The 8,540-nt window shown below is 42.0% G+C and overlaps 2 non-coding genes across 2 annotated transcripts; both read left to right on the forward strand.

The window, feature by feature from the left end:
* The first annotated feature begins 7,441 nt into the window (after positions 1-7,441).
* On the forward strand, positions 7,442-7,523 carry TRNAL-AAG (transfer RNA leucine (anticodon AAG)). Its single transcript has one exon. It is a non-coding gene; the product is annotated as a tRNA-Leu (tRNA).
* Positions 7,524-7,785: 262 nt separating this feature from the next.
* Positions 7,786-7,867, forward strand: TRNAL-UAG (transfer RNA leucine (anticodon UAG)). Its single transcript has one exon. It is a non-coding gene; the product is annotated as a tRNA-Leu (tRNA).
* The last annotated feature ends 673 nt before the right edge of the window (positions 7,868-8,540 follow it).

Here is an 8,540-nt window from a genome sequence, read left to right on the forward strand (position 1 = left end):
ATGATATGATGTCATGAGAATAAGAGACACCACTGCATGATATAATGTGAATAAAGTTGCAGTACTGTGTTGTGTCATTTCATCTTCGGGTATTATTGTGTTACCATGCCCCTTCCCAGCAAGAACATACTGTACACTGTTTTGGGCTGGCACTAAATGTGCACATTGTTCTTATTTAGATTATAGGGGGTAGGAGCGCCAAAATGGGTGATGGTGCTGGGAAAGGGGTGCAGGGTTAGAGGCGGAACTACGTAGCATCTGTGCAAGAGGGCATCAGCCAAAATCTAGCCTAGGGCATCATGTTGGTCAGGTTTGGCTCTGATAATACTGTATACTGTACTCTTACTGTACTTTGCATTCAATACAGATACTGTTTGCACACAGGTTTTACATGAATCATTGGCAATGCTGCAGGAGTGTCTCATTAGGCAATCTAAAATATACCACGACTATGGGTGGGGATACAGTAGGGAAGTTCTGTCACCATAAGCTGTCTGCTGTGTATAGCATATTTCCATCTGAGATGCATTTGTGTGTTTGTAATAAGAAAAAAACATTTTACTGTACATTTAGTGGATACAGTATTTCTCCCCCATAATGACGTATCATACTGTACAGGTACCCTCATGTACTGTACCGTACCATACTGTAAAATTGAATATTTATTGGAAAAACATCAATATTAATGTAAAAAAAAAGTATTACAACATCCGATTCCATGTACTGCACTGATCAAAATGTACAGTACTCTTATTCAGGACTTATAAAACTGAAAATAACTGTTCATACACATCAATAACATTACTACTGTATAATATTCTACATTAGTTTATGCAATAATCAGACAAAGGCAATTTTATAATTTTTTTTAATAATGCACCAATGGTTGGCGACGGACTGTAAAAAGATAAAATACAGTTAGTCATATCAGTTGGACTTAAAGTAATGTTGGAGAAAAAAAATACTGTAATTGCAGTACCAACTATTGCTACTGTACAGTATATTTATTTACCAAAATGGTATTCTGGCTCGTCGTCTGTGGGTAAAAGAGAAGAATATTATAAGATACAGTATACAGTAAAAAGTATAGTAATAGTACACTAGTGTCCAGGCCTAGTGACAGGTGGGTAAAAAAAGGTATGCTTGTGACAGGCATGGTGATTCCAAGGGACCCCACCGAGACCATCAGAAAATTTGTGAGTGGCCCGTATGCCGGTGATTATGACTAGACTAAGGTAGCAACTCTTTTTTGCTTTGAATTATGCATACTGTACAGTACTGTACTGTATGTGCATATTGTACAGTACACTTAAAATATTTAGCAGTTGCTGTAGTGGTAATTTTTGGGATGACAGTATCAGCATACTGTAAGCATCCAACTGCGGCCCCCAAACAGATGCCGCCCCTAGGTACAGTACGTGCCTCTCGTGCCTAATGGGAAATTCATCACTGACAGTATCTAGAGAGAGAGATGAATGGAGAGACAGTGACATGGGGGGAGAGAGAGAGAGAGAGAGAGAGAGAGATTTAGTAAGATTGGAGTTTTTTTTAGAACAGGTGATGTTATCCACAGAGGCAGAACTCTGGGAGGCAACGGAGTCATCTGCCGCCGGGCTCCTGCTCTGAAGGAGGGGAACCTCTCCTCCTATTCTGTGACACCATTGAATTAAGTTAATTGATAGCTGTCGCTGTCTTTTTAGTGGCAGACTTCCTCACTGGTCCACGCACCTTACAAGTCACACCCTCTTTATTATACTGAATATACACATTTTACAAGTATCACACCCAGGATTAGAAACCACAACCTATTACACTGGAAGCAGGAACCTCACTGATGAAGCGGTTTGCTCCTGTATAGCAAATATGAGAATTCTAACTACAGTATATGAAGATACTTCTCTGACAATTACAAATATTACCTACTGTACTGCATTATCGTCTGTAAGTGTAACTACTGTAGATAAATGTTAATGTGGAATGTGATTGGTTGCTACTGTATGGGCAATATCACCAGTTCAAACAAAAACAATCATCTAAAGTCCCCCATCCACTATTCCGATTTGTGCAATTTTTATCCGATTTCTACGCATTTTCCAGAAAAATCTGATGAAAAGTGCTACTCTGGTGGAATCAAATCAATGTCAGTGATAATTCTTACCACTAAATGCCGCCTCATCATCCTCATCATCCTCCTCCTCGGCGGCCTGTTCCAGTGTAGGGCCTGTGAAAAAACATTAATGAGAAAAAAAAGGTTCATTCCAGGAAATACACTACTTTACTATTTTAAACACAATGTTGTACTGTACATACAGAAACATTGAATTTGACGACAAATACTGTAAGAACCACTTTGCCCATCTAATCTGCCTCTTTTTTTTTAACCATTTTTTACATCAAAGCTTATTTGATCTTTATTTCTTTGTAAGGATATCCTTATGTCTCTTCCATGCATGTTTAAATACTGTAGCTCTACTGTTTTAGGCTCTACCACCTCTGATGGGAGGCTATTCCACTTGTCCACTGCACTTTCTGTGAAGTATTTTTTCTTAAAATTCCCCCTGAACCTTCCCCCCTCCAGTCTCAGTGCACATCCTCGTGTCCTATTGCTTGCAGTACAGTGTCTTCATCAGGAGAATGTTTCCCTCCTGGACTTTATTAAAACTGGAGATGTGCACCGGAAATTTTTCGGGTTTTGTGTTTTGCTTTTGGATTCGGACTTGTTTTGGATCCTGGTGCTTTTTTTCAAAAACCTCTCAAAAACAGCTTAAATCGTAGAATTTAGGGGTATTTTTGATCCTACTGTATAGTGTTATTAACCTCAATGACCATAATTTCTACTCATTTCCAGTCTATTCTGAACACCGAGGTCGCTGGATGACTAAGCTAAGTGACCCAAGTGGTGCAAGATGGAATTGTGCTTGGGCCCTCCCACCCACCCTTATGTTGTATAAACAGGGTCTGCCACACGACTGTGGCTGAAATGACTGGTTGGTTTGGGCTCCCACCTAAAAAAGAAGCAATCAATCTCTCCTTGCTCAAACTGGCTCTACAGAGGCAAGAAGTACCGGACTGGACTTACTTAATGGGTGCAGTGTGGTGAGGGACAGAGAGTCCTGGTCCTCCTCCTCCGCCACCGCCTGTGACAGTGTAGGGCCTGTGAAAGCAAAAATTCCATGAAATATACTTTTGTATTCTGTGTTGAATACAGTAAAGCAAAAATTCAGTCAGGAATTGGAGGAGGAGAGTAGATTTCGCACACAGAGACGAGAATGTCGAGGCCAGAATCAGGGGGTAGTGGAGGAGGGTTAGGATACCGTACCTCACCCTGTTGGGATTGCTGCAATCAGGATGCCACTGTCGGTCACCTGACCGCTAGAATCCTGACTGCTGGTCATGCAAACCCAACCCATTGGTTTAACACAATGTACAGTACAGTACAATACTTTAGTTTACTTACCAAGTTGGGGAGAGGGCTTCTTCTCCCCTTCCTCCTCACTGTCAATAATTACTGAGTGGAAAATAAAAAAATATTATAAACAAAATACAGTAGAGTACAGTTACTACAAAATTGCACAGTAGTACAGTGCTACAGGAGGCAGAGATATATTCATAATACAGTAGGAGCAGAATGACTGTCCAGTGGTAGGGGACATACAGTACTGTACTGTGCCTGTATTTAACTCGTGTTGGAGGAGAGGCGATTTCGCACACAGAGGCGAAAAGGGGTCTTCACAGTGAGGGAAATACTGTACAGTACATGTTTGGAATTCCCTGCCTGAAAAGTAATAAAAGTGGACTTGGTCAATACTTTTAAGAATGGGCTTGAGAAAATCCTACTGTACTTACTATACTGTGGCTCCTCCGACTCAGAGTCCACGTAAGTGACATCTGTGTTGAATATAAAAAAAACAAAAAGAAAAGTCAATGGGATTTCTGCAATCAGGATACCGCTGTCGGTCACTTGACTGCTGGAATCCTGACCACTGGTCACGCAAACCCAAGCCATTGGTACTGTTAATAAATCAATGAATGTAGAATGTAGAGTACTGTACAGTAGATTACAATTCTTACCAGGCTGGCCTGAAGGCTCCCACATTTCCTCCTCCTCCTCCTCTGGCTCCGTATCAATAACGAGGCGGTCTGTGTGTACAAGATAACAAGTATTGTAAAATAAAAAAATTACAGTAATACTGTAGGAAACTAGTGTGTCTGTAACAAAAATAATGATTACCACTTCCGGAGCTCTGCTGGTCAGACGGTGGTGGTGGTGGTGGTGGTGGTGGTGGTACTGTGAGAAAAAACAACAGTGCTGTAAGTGAAGCTGTCAATTTGTAACATGTACTATACAGTATCCAGGACACATGTACAGTAGTGTAATGATGACAGTCGCACCAGAATTCTCGTTACACAATACCTGGCAGTGCAGGTGGTGGTGGTGGTGGTGGTGGTGGTACTGTGAGAAAAAAAACAACAGTGCTGTAAGTGAAGCTGTCAATTTGTAACATGTACTATACAGTATCCAGGACACATGTACAGTAGTGTAACGATGACAGTCGCACCAGAATTCTCGTGGGAGCCTTCACCCCTAGCCCACGACGCCTCATGAGAGATTTCCAATTTCATGTGTGAAAGTACTGCAAACAGCGCCCGGCCCCCGCCCCATTGCTGTTGGTTTATGCCTTAGAGGACTCGGACGCTCGCATTTGTAAAGCACGGTGTTTTCCTCCGCCTCCTGCTAGCCTGTTGCCCTTCCCCCATGGGAGCCTGCACAGATCATGCAGTAGACAGGGAGGGAATGCAGGTCATGTGCAATACACAAACGCCCACTGTAGTACTGTTTTGCTCACTTACAGTACTGTACTGTAGGTTGCATTTAGCGTAAAGAATCGCTCCTGCAGATGTACTTTGATTTATGTGAAACCTGTGTGCATCCTTCCATTGGATGTACTGTATTGGAGAGAAAAAAAAAATGTTACAGTGAATGTCACGGGAACACATTAAAAATAAGGTTGGCACTTCCTTCCCATTGGTGTTGGTTTACAGTATGCCGTAGTGTACTCGGACGCTCATGTAATTGCATTTCAAAGGCACAGTATTTTCCATTGTCTCCCCCCTACCCCCATCGCCCTTCCCCCCTGGGGGCCTGCACAGGGAGGAAATTCAGGTCCTGTGCAATACACAAACGCTGAAGATCTACAGTACTGTTTTGCTCAGTTGGTAGCGTCAGAATACACTCATTTCATTCCCGCTGTTTAGGTGCATTTAGCGTAAAGAATCGCTCCTGCAGATGTACTTTGATTTATGTGAAACCTGTGTGCATCCTTCCATTGACTGTCTTACAATGTAAATAAAATAATACAGTGCATTATTACAGAAAAAAAAAAAAAAAAAAGAAAGAAAGCACATCAGGTCTCGAACCCTGGACCCCCAGCGAGGGAGGTGGGAGCCTTCACCCCTAGCCCACGACGCCTCATGAGAGATTTCCAATTTCATGTGTGAAAGTACTGCAAACAGCGCCCGGCCCCCGCCCCATTGCTGTTGGTTTATGCCTTAGAGGACTCGGACGCTCGCATTTGTAAAGCACGGTGTTTTCCTCCGCCTCCTGCTAGCCTGTTGCCCTTCCCCCATGGGAGCCTGCACAGATCATGCAGTAGACAGGGAGGGAATGCAGGTCATGTGCAATACACAAACGCCCACTGTAGTACTGTTTTGCTCACTTACAGTACTGTACTGTAGGTTGCATTTAGCGTAAAGAATCGCTCCTGCAGATGTACTTTGATTTATGTGAAACCTGTGTGCATCCTTCCATTGGATGTACTGTATTGGAGAGAAAAAAAAATGTTACAGTGAATGTCACGGGAACACATTAAAAATAAGGTTGGCACTTCCTTCCCATTGGTGTTGGTTTACAGTATGCCGTAGTGTACTCGGACGCTCATGTAATTGCATTTCAAAGGCACAGTATTTTCCATCGTCTCCCCCCTACCCCCATCGCCCTTCCCCCCTGGGTGCCTGCACAGGGAGGAAATTCAGGTCCTGTGCAATACACAAACGCTGAAGATCTACAGTACTGTTTTGCTCAGTTGGTAGCGTCAGAATACACTCATTTCATTCCCGCTGTTTAGGTGCATTTAGCGTAAAGAATCGCTCCTGCAGATGTACTTTGATTTATGTGAAACCTGTGTGCATCCTTCCATTGACTGTCTTACAATGTAAATAAAATAATACAGTGCATTATTACAGAAAAAAAAAAAAGAAAGAAAGCACATCAGGTCTCGAACCCTGGACCCCCAGCGAGGGAGGTGGGAGCCTTCACCCCTAGCCCACGACGCCTCATGAGAGATTTCCAATTTCATGTGTGAAAGTACTGTAAACAGCGCCCGGCCCCCGCCCCATTGCTGTTGGTTTATGCCTTAGAGGACTCGGACGCTCGCATTTGTAAAGCACGGTGTTTTCCTCCGCCTCCTGCTAGCCTGTTGCCCTTCCCCCATGGGAGCCTGCACAGATCATGCAGTAGACAGGGAGGGAATGCAGGTCATGTGCAATACACAAACGCCCACTGTAGTACTGTTTTGCTCACTTACAGTACTGTACTGTAGGTTGCATTTAGCGTAAAGAATCGCTCCTGCAGATGTACTTTGATTTATGTGAAACCTGTGTGCATCCTTCCATTGACTGTCTTACAATGTAAATAAAATAATACAGTGCATTATTACAGAAAAAAAAAAAAAAAAAAAGAAAGAAAGCACATCAGGTCTCGAACCCTGGACTCCCAGCAAGGGAGGAGGGAGCCTTCACCCCTAGCCCACGACGCCTCATGAGAGATTTCCAATTTCATGTGTGAAAGTACTGCAAACAGCGCCCGGCCCCCGCCCCATTGCTGTTGGTTTATGCCTTAGAGGACTCGGACGCTCGCATTTGTAAAGCACGGTGTTTTCCTCCGCCTTCTGCTAGTCCTCCATTCCCATTATGCATTAGCGAACTCAGACGCTCATATATTTTAAAAGCACGGTGTTTATACATTGTACTGTACATTCTTCCTTTTACACAATTACTGTAGTTGCGTCTCCATACACATACAGTACTCCATACTTTTTCCACTGCCTCCCGTTACGCCTACAGTATTGCCAGAGCTGTAGATCAATCCGCCGCTATACTGTACGATCGAAAGTACTGGATTAGTGGAGCATTAGCCACACAGTGGTGGAGATGTGTAATGCATGATGAGTATCTAGATCGCCTCAACGCGCCTGCCTGTGATTAAACTCAGCTATCGCATTAGCGTGACTAAACGCCCGTCTCGGCAGAGAAACAGTCAAGATAAAGGTGGTCACATCTGTAGATTTTAAAACAGTTTATCACAATTTCAAGAGTCTTCTCAAACTTTAAAAATAATATGTAAAATAATAAACTATGACCTTTGGAGCCAAACTAGATATGTGGTAGCATGGCCGAGCGGTCTAAGGCGCTGGATTAAGGCTCCAGTCTCTTTGGAGGCGTGGGTTCAAATCCCACTGCTGCCATAATTATTTTTAAGAGAAAATGACATTTATTGATGTCAAACTGTTTTACTCTACTAAACAGCAAATCAATAATAAAAAATCCTTACTCATTAATATTGTCTACTAATTTTGTACCTTTTTTATGCTTCCTTAACTTTTTGTATTTTAAATACTTGTAACATGACACTTCTTTTCAAGTATTGATTTAAAACAACACATTTTCTCCCTGTAATCTCAACTGTATGATCCAGAACTGTGAGCATTCGGTCAAACAGGTCCATGGGGTAGCATGGCCGAGCGGTCTAAGGCGCTGGATTTAGGCTCCAGTCTCTCTGGAGGCGTGGGTTCAAATCCCACTGCTGCCATCATGATTTTACTATGAAAACATCAGTCAGTGATGACAAAATGTTTTTCTCCACTAATAAGAAAAACAATAATAATAAAGACTTTTCTCCTCAATAGCTGATTGATATGATCCAGATGCATGAGCTAAAAATCAGCAGTGTCTAAGGTGCTGGATTAAGGTTCCAGTTTCTTTGGAGGCTTTGGATCAAAACCTACTGCCGCCATAATTATTTTTCCTAAGAAAAAATAAGTCATTGATGTCAAAGTGTTTTTCTTTACTAAACAGCAAATGAATAATAAAAAAATCCTTTCTCATTAATATTTTATGTCAATTGATGTACTTTTTTAACCTTCCAAAACATTTTGTACATAACTTAAACACTTTTGGTATGACACTTCTTTTTAAGAATTTATTTAAAACAAAAAAAAATGTTTGTACTGTAATCTGTGCTATATGGCCCAGATCTGTGAGCTAAGAGTGTTCATTTGGTACCATGGCCGAGCGGTCTAAGGCCACTAAGCTGCTAAAATAAAATATTGGTAGGTTAAAAAGTTCATCATCTGCCCTAGATTTTAAAACAGTTTATCATAATTTCAAGAGTCTTCTCAAAATGTAAAAATAATATGTAAAATTATAAACTATGAGCTATGGAGTCAATGTAGAAATGTGGCTGAGCGGTCTAAGATGCTGCA

This window comes from Pseudophryne corroboree, chromosome 3, assembly GCF_028390025.1.
Source record: "Pseudophryne corroboree isolate aPseCor3 chromosome 3, aPseCor3.hap2, whole genome shotgun sequence".
In the NCBI taxonomy this organism is placed as follows: Eukaryota; Metazoa; Chordata; class Amphibia; order Anura; family Myobatrachidae; genus Pseudophryne; species Pseudophryne corroboree.